Source organism: Pan troglodytes, chromosome 7 (assembly GCF_028858775.2).
Source record: "Pan troglodytes isolate AG18354 chromosome 7, NHGRI_mPanTro3-v2.0_pri, whole genome shotgun sequence".
Lineage (NCBI taxonomy): Eukaryota > Metazoa > Chordata > Mammalia > Primates > Hominidae > Pan > Pan troglodytes.
Genome location: NC_072405.2, coordinates 45,576,373 through 45,596,034, shown reverse-complemented (window position 1 = coordinate 45,596,034; position 19,662 = coordinate 45,576,373).

Below are 19,662 nucleotides of genomic sequence, written 5' to 3'. Positions count from 1 at the left end.
AAGAGAAACTCCCAAGCTAGAGAGGTTATACACAAAGATTTGGAAGTCAGAAAGTAGGAAATAGCAATAGCAAAATGTCTTAACAATTATGAAATTAAATACCCAACACAACTATCAACTCTGAGACATTCACATTCTAAAAAACAAATAAACAACAACCCCCAAATGAACAAATAAAAAATCCAATTCCACAGAAGGCCACAAGAAGATGCAACTGACCAAAAACAAGGAAATAGAAGAAATGGCATCTAGTAAACTGGGAATCCAGCAGAGTATAGGAACAAATAGAATTCACAGAATGATGTCAAGGGGATGTCTGGCTTACTACTGGCCTACACATGTGAGGAATAAAACAATTCAATGCAGGGAGAACAGCCCCAATAGAGCAGGCAGAACAATTTCTGGAACCCACACAGGGCTAGAAATAACTTAAACCCCTCCAGCCATTTTCTATATTGTTGCTTTTTGGTTCTACTTTCTGGGAAGTTTTCTCAAGTCTTGTTCCAACACTTTGGTTAATTTTTTAAATTTCTGCAATTATATTTTAAATGTATAAAATATCTTTGTTGTTCTCTGAATATTCCCTTTCATGTCTTCTCTCTCTCTGTCTTAATCTTGTCTAAGATTTCTATAACATTTAATCTTTTCAAACAATCATCTTTTGGTTTGTTAATTTTCTCTCTTTCTTTATTACTTACTTACTTTCCTTATCTGGCAGTTCAAGTTCAAACTTGAACACCTGTACAAAGCCCCCTTGGATGGCCTGCTTGTGATACTGGAGCATTTCCTCCTTGCCAGCTGACACAATGGCAAGCTTTGTCAGTGGAGAGTGCCAAAGAGACACTGCAGGAGGAAGGGGCTTCTGTCCTGGTTTCATGGTAAGTTTCTTCCCGCTGGCTTCTGTGTCACTCAGCTGTTGTACAGGACACTCAGTGAAGCTCACCCCCAGCAAGTTTTGGTGGGACTTCTGTAGGCACTTTACCCATGAGTTGTATAGATACTCTTTTTTCCTTCCTTCCATGTGATGAGTTCAGCAGCAGCCCCCACGGGTAGCTTCCAGGACACTATTTGGAACATTCCAGTGAGAAGAGTCTTGTCTACCATGTGTGGCCACTGGCACTCTGGTGTGAGTTTTCCTGCTTGCTACTTCTCTCCTGCACATCCCTGACCACCAATTTGCCCAATAACTCTGGACCCACTTCTGGCTCAGGGCAACCCAGCAAACTTCCCCACAGTCTAGTGGGTTGTATTCAAAATCTATTTAACAAGGTCTGAATTTCACATCTGAGATCTTGGGTGATAGCTAATTGATCGAGATGTTCTGCAGAATGAAACTGATGGGCAGCCACCTAAAATATTTTTTAATCTATATAGCAGAAAATTTTGGCCAAAAACTTGACTCAAATCACCAGTTTCCAGACCTAAGTCAATGCACAGACCCAGGGCCTCTTGAGTGAAGGGCACACTTGAGAAGAACCTTGCTGCATTTTCACAGGTAGGTGCTGTAAATCTTCTTCCAAGCCTAATCCAAAAGGACCTAGGGCCATTGGCTAGAGTGACTATGCATTGGGAAAAAGGCATTACACAAACTTTTAGAGGTTATTAGACACTGGCTATAAATGGAAACTAATTCTTGGGCACCCAAAATGTGACTGTAACCCACCAGTCAAAGTGGGGTCATGGTAATCAGGTAATAGATGGAGCTTTAGCTAAAGCTTGACTCACAGTGGGCCTAGTTCATCTATAGACCCAACTGGTGGGTTATTTCCCCAGGTGTTAAATGTATAACTGTAATATGTATATGACTATATATATATATATATATATATATATATATAGTCATTGTTCAGTATCTATGAAGGATTTTTTCCAGGACCACTTGGGGATACCAAAATCCATGGAAGCTCAAGTCCCTGATATAAACTGATGTAGCATTTGCAAATAACCTATACACATCCTCCCATATACTTTAAACCATCTCTAGATTACTTATAATACCTAATACTATGCAAAATCTATGTAAATAGTTGCTATACTGTATGTCTAGTAAATAATGACAAGAGGAAAAGTCTGTTTATGTTCAGCACAATTTTTTTTTCTGAATATTTTTGGTCTGTGGTTGGTTGAATACATGGATGCAGAACCCATGGATGGTGAGGACTGATTGTACTCAGAAACTGGAAGTATCCTCATGTTGGCTCTTGGACCCATCGGATGAGGGCCATCATGGTTGGAAGGGCTAAATAAAAAACCCTTGGAACTTCTCCTCCATACCAAGGTAATAAATTAGAGGCAATATTGCATCTTTAGGGGAAATTTCAGAGATTTATACCATCATCCAGGCACTGAAAGAAACAGGAGTGGTGGTACCTATTGCATTCCTGTTTAATTCACCTGTTTGGCCCATGCAGCAGTTGGATGGGTTTTGGAGAATGTGGACTGTCATAAACTGGTTCAGGTGGCCCAAATGCAGCTGTTGGCTCTGTTGTGTCTTTACTGGAGCAAATCAGCAAAACTGCTGGCATTTGATATGTAGTAATTGATGTGGCTCATGCTATTTTTTTCTCCATACCACTTTGAAGGGACCACTAGTCACAGTTTGCTTTTACCCAGCAGTGCCAATAGTATATCTTCACAGTGTGGCCTCAGAGCTGTGTCAATTCTCCTGCTCTCTGCCACAGATAGTCTGCAGAGTTCTTGATTATCTTGGCATTCCACAAAACGTTCACTGATGGCAGTATGCTGACTAGATCTTGGGCAAGAAAGTAGAAAGTATTTTATTTTTAAAATTCATTTAGTATTTCTTTAAAATTCTTTTTAAAATATTAATTTTAGTTTTAGATTCAGGGAGTACATGTGCATGTTTGTTTCAAGGGTATATAGTGTGGTGCTGAGGTTTGAGCCTCTACTGATCCTGTCACCCAGACAGTGAACATAGTACCCAAGAGGAAGTTTTTCAGCCCTTGCCATCCACTCTCCTTCCCTCCATTTCGAGTCCCCACTGACTGTTGTTTCCATCTTTATGTCTGTGTGTACCCAGGGTTTAGCTCCCACTTATGAGTGAGAACATTTGTATCTGGTTTTTGTTGTTGATGTTGTTGTTGTTGTTGTTGTTACCAGATTAATTCACTTAGGATAGTGTTCTCCAGCTACTTCCATGTAGCCTCAAAGGACATGATTTCATTCTCTTTTATGGCTGCATGGTATTCCATCATGTATATGTACCCCACTTTCTTTATTCAACCTATGGTTGATGGGTACCAAGTATTTTAGATGCCTCAGCAAGTCATATGCAAACTATAGGTTGGTTTAGCAGCATGCTCACGGGCAGCATCTTTGCATGTTTTGTTGTTATCTCAGTGGCCAGTTTCCTGCCAGCCAGCCTCAGTTTTCTTGCTCCCTCATGAGGAATTTCCTGCTTTACAATCTGGACTCGTGATTCTGTGCCTGACAACCCTGGCCTGCCAGATTGAGACAAGCTCTGGTCTAGGGAAACCCAGAGAACTCTGGCGTCTAGTGGACTGCTATCTCCCCACTCTAAGGAGGTCTGAATCCTAGCCTTGTGGAGGAGCCCCTTGCATTTCTGTTGCTTCCTCGGGTACTCTCCCTCAGACCTGGAGCATTGTTTAGAGGTCTCCTTATCCCCACCACAATAGGTAATTCCTTGCAAAAAGCTAATAATTACTTTTAGTAAACATCTCTTGTTCAAACTACTTGGTTTTCTGTTTCTCCTGACTAGACCATGACTAATACACTTACTTTTATTACTTTCTTTCTTGTTTTTCTTTGGATTTAATCCACTCCTTATTTCTAATTAGTTTTTAATCCTTGGCTTATTTGTTTTTGATCCTTCTTGTTTCCTAATAAATGTATTCAAATTTATAAATTTCCTTCCCAAAACTATTAGTTTTGTATAATAAATTTGACATAATTTTCTTATTATTTAGCTCTAGTTATTTTATTTATTATATCAATTTTTAACTCAATAATTATTTAGTAATATACTACTTCATTTCCAAGCATTTGAAAGTTTTAAGAAAGATTGCTTGGTCATTGATATCAAATTTTACTGCATGATGGTTTAAAAGCTTAGTTGATATAAGACTGATTTTATAAAATTGATGAGGTTTCTTTTATGACCCAATATACAATTCAGATTTACAAATGTTTTGGGAGCACTTGCAGAGTTCTGTAAGTGCTGAAACACTGTTTTGTTGTTCAGATCTTTTACATTTCCCCTCATTTATTTTGTCTCCTTGATCTATTTGTTTCTGGGAAGGGTTTGTTGAAATCTTCAATTGGTATTTTTGATTTACCTTTTTCTCTCTCTAATTTATGTCAGTTGTTGCTTAGGTCAATATTTTGAGACTGTATTGTTAGGAGTGTTAATGTTCAAAATGGTTAGCAAATGATATTTTACTTAAGCCCTTAGGATTTTCTGTTTCAATATTAAATTCAACTTCTTCTGGTATTAACAGTGTTAACCCACTTTTTTGGGGGGGGTTTATATTTTTGGAGTTTTTTTTTCAATTTTTACATTTTTAACCTTTCCATTCTTTTGGTTCTAAGTATATTTCTTGTAGACATTATGTTGCTAGATCTCTTTTAAAACCCAGTCTGAAACTTAATATTTAGACTGGTGAGTTTAACCCATTTACACTTATAGTAGTGCCTATTATATTAGGATTTATCACATCTTATTTCATATTTCCCACTTGCTCTGCTGAACACTTCCACCTCTTCTGCTTTCAATTCAATGTCTTTCATCTTTCTTTAATTTTAGAAAATGTATCTTTATTATTTTTAATTTTTTATTATAAAATATAGTATACATAGGTATGAGTTTATGAAAAACATGCACGCACAGTTTGAATACAATTTTTAAAAAAATCTCCCAGAGACCCACTGCCAGGATCGCAAAATAGAATGTCACCAACTACTCAGAAGCACCCTGGGTGCATTGCCCTGTCACATCCCACTCGCTCTTCTCCTGCAAATGAGCATTGTCTTGAATTTTGTTTTTTAGTTTTAGTTTTTTACCATCTAATAGGTATTCCTCAACAATATATTATTTAGTTTTGTTTGATTTTGACCTTGATATGAATGGAATAGTCTTTTTTTTTAAATATCTGTGTATTTAGAGCACTATGTGTTTGAGGTCTATCCATGTCAATAATTAAATCTATAATTCATTTATTTTCATTGCTGTATATGCGAGTGTATGATTATACCACAATTTATTTATTCATAGCACTGTCTATTGATATTTAGTTCCTGGATTTTTCCTGTGAAGGATAGTGCTGCCATAAGCATTCTTTTACATATCTTTTGGTGCATATGTTTGAGAATTTTTCTAAGGTAAATGCCTAGTGGTGGAATTGCTAGAATGTAGATTATGTGCATATTTAACTTTAGTTTGGCATGTTTAATGCCAAAGTATTTCTGCCAGGTTGAACCAGGTTATATCTCACCAGCAGTTTCTATTGCTTTGAGTTTCTATTGCTTTGCATTGTCGGTAAGGCTTGACATGTTGAGAACACTAAATTTGGTTCACATCTTTATTATTGCTTCAAAAATGTATTTTCTAGCTGGGCGCGGTGGCTCATGCCTATAATCCCAGCACTTTGGAGGCCAAGGCAGGCAGATCACAAGGTCAGGAGTTCAAGACCAGCCTGGCCAACATGGTGAAATCCCATCTCTACTAAAAATACAAAATTACCTGGATGTGGTTGCACACACCTGTAGTCCCAGCTACTTGGGAGGCTGAGGCAGGAGAATCGCTTGTACCCGGGACGCGGAGGTTGCAGTGAGCCGAGATCATGCCATTGCACTCCAGCCTGGGTGACAGAGCAAAACTCCATCTCAAAAAAAAAAAAAAGAAAAAAAAGAGAGAATTCAAAAATTTATTTATTTATTTTCTTCCTGTGTTATCCCCTCATTCTTATTTACTGTTATTGACCCTTCTTTTAGACAAGTTTCTTACTTTAAAAAATTGTTTTCCATCTCCTGCTCCTTTCAGGAAAAGCTCTTCTGTTACATTTTACAACTCCTTAATTCTTTTTCTTTTCTTTTTTTTTTTTTTTTGCTCTATCCATCATGTAAATTGCTGAATATTTGATTCTTTATTTCCATTATCATCTATAATATTTCCACTTGGTTCTTTCTTTATGATTTCTTGATCTTGTTTCACAATGCTTATATCATCCCTTATATCTTTATTTGGTAAGCCTATTTAAATTATTGATCTGCTTACTCTAATCATTTGGCTTTAGATGGTCGACATTTTTTATTTAGTTGCCTTTCTTTTGAGTGGTTGTACTCCTTGAGTGGTTATTCTGGCATGTAGGCTCAAGTTCCTTTGGGGATATTTCCCTTTGGGGAAGAACTGATGTCATGTAGACTGTGTTTTACTCACTGGGTTTAAAGAGATGGCAGATGATGAACTCCAGGTGGTAAAGACAGTTAAACCCTACAGAATTATTGCTGGTCACTCAAAATTGCCCCCACTCTTACTAGGTACTTTCTCTGACCAGGGTTTTGCTTTAAATTCTCAGAACAAGGAATTCCTGGGCGGAGAGTAAATACCCAAAATAGTTGCTTGGTCAACCCCTATTTTCCTCACTCCTCACCCCAACAACACTTTCGCACTTTCCTGATATTCTCCTGCTGATGGAGGGTGAGACCCAGCCAACTTAGCTTAACAAGCCTTCCAAGTAATTCCCATGCATGTGAAGTAATGAGAACCACTGGGTTTTTCATTTCTCAGGTTGATATTGAAGGGAGGAACCAACAGCCTGAGCTGGTTTGCTGTATGGTCAAGATCTGAGGACTGATTTCAACATCCTCATTTTTGAAGAGTTCCCTGATCCTGTTTCATGAAGGCACATCTTCTTTTATCCTTTTGAAATGATTAATCAGAGTTTAAATTTTCTTTTCAAATTTTCTCCTCTTGTCTGCATTGCCTTCATTTATAACAAGTTTCTTGTTTCTGTTTTGCTTGCTTGTTTTTGTTTTGGTCTTTTTCTTTCATGTGTTAGGGGTTCCCCACAGGTCTAGTAATCATTGCATGTCAGTTTGTAATGAAGGCGGGGTTGCTTGGAAGCTTTGTTTCCCAGAAGGAGGCCTCTTGGTTTGGGGCTTTGCTTGTAGGCTGATTGGGCTAGGACCCAGCCATTTCATGTGGGGATCCCCTCCCCTCCCTTAATGTCACTAACCACAGATATTTTCTCTTAGGCCCATCAGTTTCCCAGGGGAGAATCCTTAAGTATCCTGCATCAGGTATGTCAGGTTAGCTGCTGTCATAAATGTGTTTAATGTAGTTGCTGCCTCTGCACCCATTTCTAGGCTGACATACATTATCTGAAACCCATTTCTACCCTGCCACCTTTGGCCTAGTTAAAGCTTCCCCTCCCTATGTGTTGTTTGGGATATAACCCTCTTGTTCTTCATCTCATTGACCCCAAACCCAACACACCCCTCAGCTGCTGATCACAATAAAACCTAATGGTCAATACCAGATCATGTAAATAAGTTTTTCCCCTCTGGAGTGTTTTCCATAAACTAGCCAATTCACAGCCCCCTTAGGGAAGCCTGAAGGGTAATACCCATGGGCTTTGATGAAGGTGGCCCTGACAGGCTCACTGACTTGCTCAGTGGGTGATCTCCCTGCTGTCTCCAGACTTCACATTGGCCTGCCTTGGGCACCAAGTCTCTCTGACCTGTGAATAATACATTTCTTCTGTTTCATGCATTTTAGTTTCACCTCCTTATTGTGTCTTACCTGATACACACATAAACCTAACTTTCCCCTCCGTCAGCAGTCTCCTGCAGAGTGGCTATCTTGGCTTATGGCCACTCTTAAGAGAGAGACACCTCAAGACAAATTAGAACAAACCATAACCATAGAAATCACAACAGCCGTGAACATTTTGGGAGCTGAGAAGATGTGCACTGGAGGGCTTAATGTTCTGTGTGTCAATTTCCCCTCTCTTTAATAATTGGTTCATTATATTTTCAGCAACTGCTGTTGTCCTCGGTGTCAGACCGTGTCTGGCTCAATCTCTACTTAGAGCAGTAGTTCCCAGACTTTAGCTTGCATCAGAATCATCTAGAGAGGGCTTATTGAAACACAGATTGGTGAGCCACATTTTAGAGTGTCCGATTCAGCAGGTCTGGGGTGAGGCCTGAAAATGTACCTTTCTAGCCAGTTCCCAGGTAATACTAACCCTGCTGGTCTCAGGTCCCCACTTTGAAAACCACTGCTATGGAGTAATCCTTTAGACTCCTACTGGAGCAAAGAGGGCCACCTGGCTACATGGGTAGAAGAGGGCGTCTGTGAGCCTGACTCCTTCTTTTAAAGACTTTTAACCAGTCATTGTATGGATAGCCCTGCTCTGCACCCTTGCTGCAGAGGCATTTGGTACCTCCAATTCCTGAGCCTTCTGGGACTATGCTGTGAAGTGGCTGGTTCTTGAGGCTCTCCCCTTGCTGCCAATGTAGTTTAGCTTTTTCTTGTCTGCTATTTCTATTGTCATTTACCTGTTTACTAATTGCTTCCAAAATTTCATTGCTATTTGTTGTGAGCTGTGACCTCTTCACCAGCTCTTGGTGGATCTGCTGAATTGTTTTGCCTTTTGTTGGCTGTTATTTTAGTGTCATTAGTCAGAATCAAGCATGTATTCAACTGGCTCTTCCTCTACCTTACTTTTAAGCCATCACCATCTCTCACCTGGCAATAAATATCTTTTGAAATGATGAATGAATGACCTTTGACACACAGAGTCATGAGGGAATGAGACGTGATGCTGCTCAACCTCATTGAAATGCATCTCCATCTTGTTGTTCCTGTAACATCTCTTAAAGTTTCAGACATAGATGCTGAATTATCGCTTTAAGCAACTTTCAGGGTGTAATTAAAGTACAAGGTCTGACTGCCAGGACTTGAGATAAATTTCAGTGTCTCAGAGGCAGTGGAGATGTGGCTTTGAATTAAGGGGCTGAAACAATTCTCCCGGAAGTAGTATATGAGGTCACAAAAGAGCTCCATTCAGGAAGGAAAGGATGGACAATGATGGAAGCCAAAGTGTGGCATGTTAGTTATTCTTTGTGTGCAGGTATCTCCCATTTAAAAAGTTGAAAGGCTTTATAAGGACTTTGATCATGGATAAGTAGCCACTAAACTGATTTTTGTCATTTTGTTGACTATTTCATTACTTGAAAGAATAATATTCGGTATCTAGAATTATCTATCATGCCTAGAACTAGGTAAACCAAAGAACGGTTAGAAAGTTTCGTGCTGATCAACACTGGACATTTCCATGAAAATCAATTATATGTAAATGCAGTAATTTAATTTGAATTAAGTCAGTTCAAGGTTGAAACTGATAGAATGAACAATGCTTTAATAATGTGAAAATACTAAAAACTCTGGGTCACAGAATGGACAAAAATAATAATTAATCTCTCTGCCATCTCTCCCAGCCTCACATAGAATACTGCTTTAACACATTGAGATAGTTTGCTAGGGCTGCCATAAAATAATATCACAGACAGGTGGTTTCACCAAGAGAAATTTATTTTCCCAAAGTTCTGGAGGCTAGAATTCCAAGATCAAGGTGTCAGTGGATTTGATTTCTTCTGAACCCTTTCTCCTTGGCTTGCCTGTGGTCATCTTCTTGCTGTGTCCCTGTATTAGTCTGTTTTCACGGTGCTGATAACAATATACCCGAGACTGGGTAATTATAAAGAAAAAGAGGTTTCATGGACTCACAGTTCCACGTGGCTGGGGAGACCTCACAATCATGGTGGAAGGTGAAAGGCACTTCTTACACGGTGGTGGCAACAGAGAATGAGAACCAAGGGAAAGGGGTTTCCCCTTATAAAACCATCAGATCTTGTGAGACTTATTCACTACCACGAGAATAGTATGGGGGAAATCACTCTCACGATGGTTCCCTCCCACAACATGCGGGAACTATGGGAGCTACAACTCAAGATGAAATTTGGGTGGGGATGCAGCCAAACCACACCAGTCCCCACATGGTGTGTTCTCTGCACACACATCCCTGGTGTCTCCTTGCATATCCAAATTTCCTCTTAAAGGATACTGGTCAGAATGGATCACAGCCCATGTTAATGGCCTCATTTTAACTTTTATTTTAAAGGTCCTATTTTCTTCTTCTTTTTTTAAAATTATACTTTAAGTTTTAGGGTACATGTGCACAATGTGCAGGTTTGTTACATAGGTATACATGTGCCATGCTGTTGTGCTGCACCCATTAACTCGTCATTTAACATTAGGTATATCTCCTAACGCTATCCTTCCCCCCTCCCCCCACCCCACAACAGGCCCCGGTGTGTGATGTTCCCCTTCCTGTGTCCACGTATTCTCATTGTTCAATTCCCATCTATGAGTGAGAACATGCCGTGTTTGGTTTTTTTGTCCTTGCGATAATTTGCTGAGAATGATGGTTTCCAGCTTCATCCATGTCCCTACAAAGGACATGAACTCATCATTTTTTATGGATGCATAGTATTCCATGGTGTATATGTGCCACATTTTCTTAATCCAGTCTATCATTGTTGGACATTTGGGTTGGTTCCAAGTCTTTGCTATTGTGAATAGTGCCGCAATAAACATACGTGTGCATGTGTCTTTATAGCAGCATGATTTATAATCCTTTGGGTATATACCCAGTAATGGGATGGCTGGGTCAAATGGTATTTCTAGTTCTAGATCCCTGAGGAATCACCACACTGACTTCCACAATGATTGAACTCAAAACCACAATGAGATACCATCTCACATCAGTTAGAATGGCGATCATTAAAAAGTCAGGAAACAACAGGTGCTGGAGAGGATGTGGAGAAATAGGAACACTTTTACACTGTTAGTGGGACTGTAAAGGTCCTATTTCCAAAATCAGTCACATTCTGAGGTTACAGGGGCTTCTGTGTGAATTCAGCCCGTAACACGCATTTTGTTTTGTGATTAACTATTATAAGTTGCATTCTTTCAAAGGGGACCTAACTTCCCCCTCCACTCGAAATGAAGATCAGCCTGAGACACCAAACGACTTGTGGGTGAAGAACTGGATCCCTTTGGCTGAACGCTTGAAGCCAGCAAAGAGTTATCCAGCTGATTTGGGGAATTCTATAGAAATTTCTGGAGAAGACTCATTATCCTCACCTTCACCGTCTGAGCCCACCTCTTTCAGAAACATTGTCTCTTTTGGTCTTTCTCTTTAGATGCAGACAGTGGCCTAAGGGACACTGTGGTTTATCGTGGATGTTGATTTTTCATTCTCTGAATGTTTTCAGTCAAACACTTGAGTTGCTCACTTGCTTTCTCTCCCTCCCTCCCTGTCTCTCCTCTCTGGCTCCTCCCGCCTCAAGAAAACCAAGGGAAATTGACAAGCAGCAGGACAAGGGAAATTAAGCTATATTATTTCTCCTTCGGGAAACTCGCTTTGCTGCCTTTATCTGAAAGCTATCATTTTCTACATCTCTTGGCAAGAGTTCTCATCGACCAGTGACCCCTAAATGCCTATGCTGATCAATAGTCCCGGTATCTTATTGACATGCCCATTGACAGCTCTTACTGAGCACAGGAATCAGGAATGGCAACCAATTGCAATCTGTTCAAGCTGCTTGAGAGGCAGGGAAGGCCCCACGTTGATATTGACACTGTAAATGGAGACGGTTTACTTAGCACTCAGGGAAGATGCATTTGTTAAGGAGACCGATAGATCTCATTACTATTTAAGGGCAGAGGCTTTTCTGGCAGCCCACGGGGCTTGCTTATATCAAGACTTTTCCACTTACGGAGCCTGGCAAAATAAACCCTGAGTGATCTGCCCTCCCTCTCATCCCCTGTAAAAAAGAACCGTCAGAGATGGAATTGAATGTGAGCAAGGAGTGGACACAGAACTGAACAATGGGAGACCTTGGCCCCTGTCATTTTGGTCCTTGTTACTCAGATCTCAGCTCCCAGGCACCAATAATGGCAGTTTTTCTGTCTGAGTGGGTTTGGGCTCCTACACTCTTACTGAGCAAGTGCTAAGTCAAGATTCACAGAAATCTCCAGGAAGGAAGGGATTTCGGGATTCATCTGCCCCAATTTTTTATTCAGTGCAGAAATTCTTATAGCAACATCCTCTGAATGTGCCTACCCAGCATTTCTTTGGTTACCTTCAGTGACGTGGAACTCACTATCTGAAGAAATATCCCATTTTATTGTTCAGGAGCTGCAGTAGTTGGAAAGGCCTCCCTTCTATGGGGCTGAAATCTGCCTTCCTATAGCTTCTCCTTGTTCCAAGATTGATTCTCTGTAGCCGCATACATATACTAAAGATGCTGGCCTGGCATTTAGCATTCTTCATCCCTTATCCTGTTAACAGCTCCTCAAAGAAGATATCCTCTTTACCTCCACGTCTCTCCCCATTTTACAGATGGGAAAACTAAATATTTGAGAATTTAAGTAATATCCTCAAAAACACAGAGCTGGGACCTGCGCATGCCTGAATTCCTTGTTCTTTCTCTAGCCTTGTCTTGTGTCCTGCTGCATAGTGGGTCTGGTCTGATCTTCCTTCCCTTATCATTTCCCTGAACAATAGAATTCATTTCCAAAGAGCTAAATACCTCTTTCGTATTGTGACCTCTCTGTTCTCAAAAGTACTCCTCCCCTTCCCTCCACTCCCCTCTATCCCCTCCCATCCCCTCCCTTTCCCTTCTCTTTTCCTTTCCTTTCTCTTCTCTGCTCTTCTCTTCTTTGCTCTTCTTTTTTTTTCTTTCTTTCTTTGACAGATTTTCACTCTCTCACCCAGGCTGGAGTGCGGTGGCACAGTCATAGCTCACTGTACCCTCCAATTTCTGCACTCAAGCAATCCTCCCATCTCAGCCTTCCAAGTAGCTAGGACTACAAGCACAAACCACCATATCTCACTAATTTTTAAAAATTTTTTTGTAGAGATGAGGTCTCACTATGTTGCAAGGCTGGTCTTGAACTCCTGGCCTCAAGTGATCCTCCTGCCTTGGCCTCCCAAAGTGCTGAGGTTACAGGTGTCTCCATGCCTGGCTATTTTTCCCTTGACTTGCCCCTGGATCACAGTTTTCTAACTCTCTCAACAGAGAAATCTTTGGAATGCCAGCCCTTCCATCTTCCCATGCAGCACTGACACTCCCCATCAGGCCCATTCAAACTGTTCCCACACTCTCTCCATTCTCTCTCGCTTCTAAATTCCTTGGCTGTAGGAGGTTGGTGCAACCTGCTCACCCATCCTGTTTGTGAAGAGTACAGGGAGGCAGAGCCTGCAGGAGGGAGTGGGGTAGCTCATGGGGATACACATCATCTGTACCCCTTCCTGTAGGCCAATCCTCTAAAGCAAAGGCAGAGTAGGGCCATGCCCAGGTCACTTAAGGCCTCTGCCAAGCCCTGGGAATCTAGGAAAGACTCTTGGGTCAGGGACAGAATAAGAATGTAGTTTGGGAGGTCTACAGGGAGACTAAAGTGAGACCCATGTGTCAGGCTGCACAAGTACACCAGATCCTCTATATAGAATGAGGGCTGGAGTCCAGCTGCTTGGCTGGAAATTCATGGTGACTCTTTTTTGAACACTTGTGCCTTTGAGGTCTGAGGAGGGTAGAAAATCCCTAGATAGTTGTAGTCTTAAGACAGAAGAGGAGCATGGAGAATCCTCACAACCCAAGTGATTTTGAAAGGAGCTGCTGACACCTCTATCCTTGGCCACGGAGTGGAAGCCCCACTGGAACAATAGAGAAGCAATGAGTGGGACCAGAGCTAATGAATGAAAGTGGCAGAGAAGCAGATTTTGAGGTTAAATTATTCCTAGGTGAGGGCCTAGGAGATGCTGACTATGAATGCATTATGCATCACCATGGTCAAAGTTAGCTAACTGGGGCTTAAATGCTGTTGTGAATGTGTGGCTATATTGACACATTGCCTTCCAAATCAATGGTAAGTGAAGGGTGCCACTGACTGCAAATGTTTGGAGTGCATTTTGGAAAACTGTTGAGTGGGCTAGGCAACGGCAAAGACTGATGTTCACTGGTCAATGCCTTAGGCTAGACCATCACCACCATCCACCAGAATGATTCCATCCACCAGAATGAGTCTTGCTGCCTTTCAAACTTTCAGCTGACCTTCATCTGCCCTTCATATAATGTCAGAATTGGATTATGTCCCCTCTCCTTCATTCTCCAATGCATTAATAGTAGAGCCAAAGTTCACCGTGGCATTCTTGATTCAGCATGGTTCAGCCTGTGATCCACCACATGACTCAGATACCCTGTGATGAAGTCACATTAAACCAGTTGCTCGGCCCTGAACACACCAAGCACTTCCATGGCTTTGTGCATTTTTTTCCCTGCTATTTTCTCTCCTTGACAAGCTCTTCTCTTTGCATTTTTGCCTGTTAAATTCCTAGTCATTAGCAAAGACTCTGCCCTGAAACCTTTTCTGATTTCTCTCATTAGAATAAACTCTGCCTTTTGTGCTCCAATGCCAGAGCATTTAATTCACCTTGTTGAATATTAGCATTTAATTCATCCTCCTAGAGCATTTAACTCACCCTGCTGAATATTGTAGTTAAATGTTTTTGCATATCTTTGCTACTTCACTGAAAATGAAGACAGTAACTCACTGGTCATTTTACCTCTGGGGATCTCAAGAGAGTGTCTTGCACACAATATGTATCCACCATTAGGAATTGAGGGATAGTACTGGCACTGGTTGATGGCCGATTGATTGTGGCCAGTCAATATCCCAGACCTCTAATTGTAGGAAGAAAGTCTAGCACTCAGCAGCACCCATATTCTCCTCTTCCTTGGGGAGACACAGCTGGTCCACTGTTTTTTTTTTTTTGTTGTTGTTTGTTTATAATTTTTCTTTACCACCTTGGTAACAGGTTCCCTACTGGTTATGAACATGCCAATAGGACATGAGAGGAAGTGATGAACCCACTTGCAGGCCTACCCTCTGAAAACCTTCCCTGTGTAAGCCAATCTTTCTTTTTCTATATTGAATGCAGAAAGCTCCAAGGCCCTAGAAGTGCTGGTTCTGAAGAGAAAAGTGGAGCTTCCAGATAGAAGGATGCTGGGCCTCTGAAGGGCTTTGAGTGGAAGGGCCTCCACCACCTCTCCAGTGACCTATGGGAGAAATAAACACTTATGCTATAACCTACAGAGAATTAGATGGGGTTTTTAGAAAGCAGCTAGTCTAGCCTGCTGCACTGACCAGTCACACTAGCAATGGCTGTGTGTGGATGAGTGTGAGGAGCTGGAAGGCACAGGTCGGTGTGATTTGGCTTAGGGAGAGGGGCTGCAGTTAGCTCAGTACTGCGTTTGCACTCAGCTGAAGGACAACCCAACCCTCCTGCACCCTAAGTGTCTCACCTCTTTCAACCTTCTTTTGCCTACAAAAGGTTTTTAATTTTTCTTTACCACTTTGGTAACTCACCTTTGGAGGCACTTCGGTTTTCCAATGACTACCCGGAAAGGCAACCTCAGAGTAGGGGAATATGAAGCACCTGGGCACCCTAGTAGTTAGGAGCACCTGAGCATTAGGGACCTGGAGCTGCATAGTGTAGGTTTAATTCCTGGCCTCATGCATACTAGTTATGAGACCTTACTTCTACAATTTTCCTCCACTATAAAATGGGGACATAACAGCCCCCACTTCAAATTTTGAAGCCAAAATATGTAAAATTTAAAGAGATAATGCAAATTAAATATGCCATCATGCTTAAAGTAAACACTCCACAATTTTCACTAACTTAATATATTATTGTTGTTGCTATAGGAATAAAGACTTTTAGTATGGCCTGAGTACTCAGAGGAGATATTACCAGTGAGAACGCAAGTAAAATTTATCTTACCTGTTCTGTATAAAAACATCTTAGCGTGAGAATAAAGTTTATTTTGGGGATAGCCTTATCCACCATGGTGTTGACATGTCTATCAAACCCCAAAAGTCATTTCATGAATGCTGCTGTTGAGGCATGTTTTTCTCTCCCGACTCTCACCCAGTTCTGCATTTGAGAGGTTGACATTTTGGACCCAACCATAAGATTTTGCATTTATCCCTTATATTTCACTTGGTTGGGCTTAGTCCCTTGTTCCAGCCTGTCAAGTTTATTTTGAATATTGGATCTCTCATCCAATATACTTATTATCCATATTAGTGTTTCCATCATTTAAAAATCCAATAAACTTTCCATCTATGTCTTGTCCAAAGTCATTGAAAAAGTACTAAAATGGACAGAACCGAGAGCAGGTCCCTATGATATGATATGTCCCTTTAGAAACGTTTATAGAGGCCACTGGCACTATTGAGTAAAATCATTCCCACAATTATAAACCCATTCAATGTAGAATCTCATTCTAGATTGTTCATCTTTTCATTTATTCATTCACTTACTCATTCATCCATCTGTCAGCAAACTTTTTCTGTAAAGGGCCAGTTAGCAAATATCTTAGGCTTTGGAGCCATACGATCTCTATTGTGACTACTAAACTCTATCATATTATTGTAAGAAAGCAGTCATAGACAATATGTAAACTAGTGAGTGTGGCTGTGTTCTGTTAAAACTTAATTTGAAAACAGGCTATGAGCTGAATTTGGCCCATGAGCCATAGTTTGCTGATTCCTTCTTCTTGTAGAACTTTCTCCTTAGTTCAGCTAAAAATGGGGTCCTTGTCACACGACCATGAAAGATTAGGCTTGCAGACACTTTGATGGGTGAGAAGGATAGGTTGAACAGGAAAAAAAGGGAAACAGGGACTCTCAGCAAAGCTAGAGTCCTGTTAGCTGGCTTCTTGCCTCACAGATTGAATCCCAGGTACCACCCCAGAGCAGGAGAGGCCAGGCTCCTCTCCTCTGCAAATGGCTTAAACTGCCACAGACTCCACCCCAGTGCACATTCCTCCCAGTGCACAGGCCGGTCAGAGGTTCTGCAAGGGAGCCCTTTTCACTTGGCTGTCTCATTATCTAAGGTATTACTCTTTATATTCAAGCAGTATTCGAATGTTGAGTAACCATCGTCCCTGGTTGAAGAGCCCTGGGGAAGAGGCATACATAAGAGCCAGATGCCCCATATAAATGGGAGTCTCTCGTCTTATCTACCCTATGGCCTTTCCTTGTCATCTATAAAGAATTTTAATGCTGATGTCCATCCAAGGGGGAAAAAAGAACCCAGACCACCCAGAGTCACAATTCTCTTTTGTTAGCAGCCAAACTCCTGGCACGGAAGACAAGAACTCCATATGTCCACGATGGCCTCCTGGACCCACTTGCTGACCAGAGATCCCTGACCTTACCAAGAGCAGGGCTGCTGTTGTTGAGGGCTATGTGGGTGGCAGACATGTCTCTCAGGGGTGGGAAATGCCCAGTTAAAATCACTTTGATCCCAGTTTCTGACTCTCGCCTTTCTCATCTATCTATGATGAAAAAATCTTGATTATTTTATTAGTGGCTCTTGAACTTCTTTTCTCATCTAATAACACTGTTAATCAGCCCACATCCCTCTCATAAACATTTATATCCATAACCGGATTTCTGGCAATACTGAGGTTTACTCTTTTCTTTGCAAGTTCCTCTCTACTTTGCATGGATATCATTTTATCTGTCCTGCGTCTTGCCTCAGAGGGACGTGGAGACTCTTGGATGCTGAACCAGCCTCCTCTGCCCTTCCAGTGACTCCCAATTTAGGTTAGTTGAGGAAGGGGTGTGTGCATAAATGTTTGGGTAGGGAGTAGGAAAAAGAAACGAATGCATGAAAGGGAATATTGAACTTCCAGTGCATTGTAATTGCCAAATGATCCTATCTTCCATGAGATGATCCCATTGGGATTTATTGCCATATTAACAGTGGTTTTCCCATTGCATTACCTAATGAATAATGTCTGAGCTAATAACCCACTAAAAAAATTCCGGCAACAACAACATAACTCCCTTCACTGTAATTATTATTTTTTCCTAAAGCGGTGGTTTTTATATAAATACTGATGTCTTTTTATTAGGTTCTCGTATAACGACTTGCTTAAAAAATGGGCCCTATTAAATCGCCATCAGTCGTAGCAGGCCATATGTTAGTGCTTTACTGATTGTTTCCCGCTGTATGGACTTGGGTTTTTCAGGCTATATTAGGGCCCAGCAGGTGGTGCCACCCTCTTCCACCACCCTCCCCTTGCACCCTACCCACCCATCCTCTCACTGCCCCCCACCTCGCCTCCTACCTGGAATTGATGGCATTTAGAGAAGGAGGAAGGAGGCCTCAGCTGTGCAAACACAGTGCTTCTGTTTATTTTGGTAGCCTCTGAAATATTTGTTGAGAGTTATTCGAGCAGAAAGGCTGAATGGAGATCATTGCAATGTGTCAAATTAAGGAGTGCTTAATGCCTGCCTAATCTCTTGGTAATTACTGTTGTGGCAGTGGAAGGCTTCAGAGCCTGGTAAGAAAGCTAATGATAGCGAGAGACATGAGGCTGCCCGGGCATCCTTGGCATCGCTGCTCAGCACAATTAGAGGCTCCACTTTGATCAGGGAGAGGGAACCTCTGTCACTCAACACTGGAGGATCAGCCTTTGGAGGGGAGGGGTCAGACAGGAGTGTTGGCCTGGGTGACTGGACAGGGGACTCCTTCAACTGGGTGTCACTTTCCTAATGGTGTTCTAAAATGTGACAGCCTCGGGGGTGTGTGTGTGTGCGTGCGCATACGTGTGCACGTGTGGATGTTGTGCAAGGAAGGCATCTGACCTCAGGGTGTCTGGGGGAAGCCAGAGGAACGCAGAGCTTTCTTCTTACCAGTCTTTGTCTTTCCTTCTGTCATCCAGTCTCTCCTCTCTCCCTGATTTTCTCTCTTTAGCCTCATTTTCTTTCTTTCGGAATCTCTGCTCCCCCTCTGTATCTTCCACTTTGTAGATTTCATGTTCTTTGCCTGCCTTTTACAGCTCTCTCTCTTTCTCTCTCTCTCTCCTTCTCTCTCTCTCTCTCTCTCTCTCTCTCACACACACACACACACACATAATTTGAATGATCAATTTAACAGGCATTTACCTCAATCAATCATGAATTTTAATAGAAGCAGAAAATAGTGATGAAGCGGCAGGTAAGGAAGAGAAAATAAAACTCTTAACAATACCCCCAAACTCTGCCTGTAGCGGATGGAGGAAAATGGGAATTTTAAAAAGTCCAACAAGGAAATTCATATAGAAAGAAGTTGGAAAAAAAAAATCTCCAGAATATGGATCTGTGGTGGAAAGATTGTGAGAAATCTGCTCTATCTTTTGGAGATCAGTAACTGGTCATACAATTTTTTAATACCGTAAATTCCTAATAAAAAACTTGGTACCCAGCCCAAGCTCATTTGGGGCCTCAGGGACCTGACAGTAGCCCTCCATAGGGAGTCAGACAACGTGAGTTCCAGTCCCTGATCTTCCACTCACTGGTCCTGTGGGTTTGTAGATGCCACCTTACCTAGTCACTTCTTCATTTATAAAATAGGGAAATATTTATCTCACAGGGTTGGTGTAAGAATCCAAGGAAATGTTTAAGAGTGCTCTGGCCCAGGTGCTGTGGCTCACGCCTGTTATCCCAACACTTTGGGAGGCCGAGGCAGACGAATCACAAGGTCAGGAGTTCAAGAC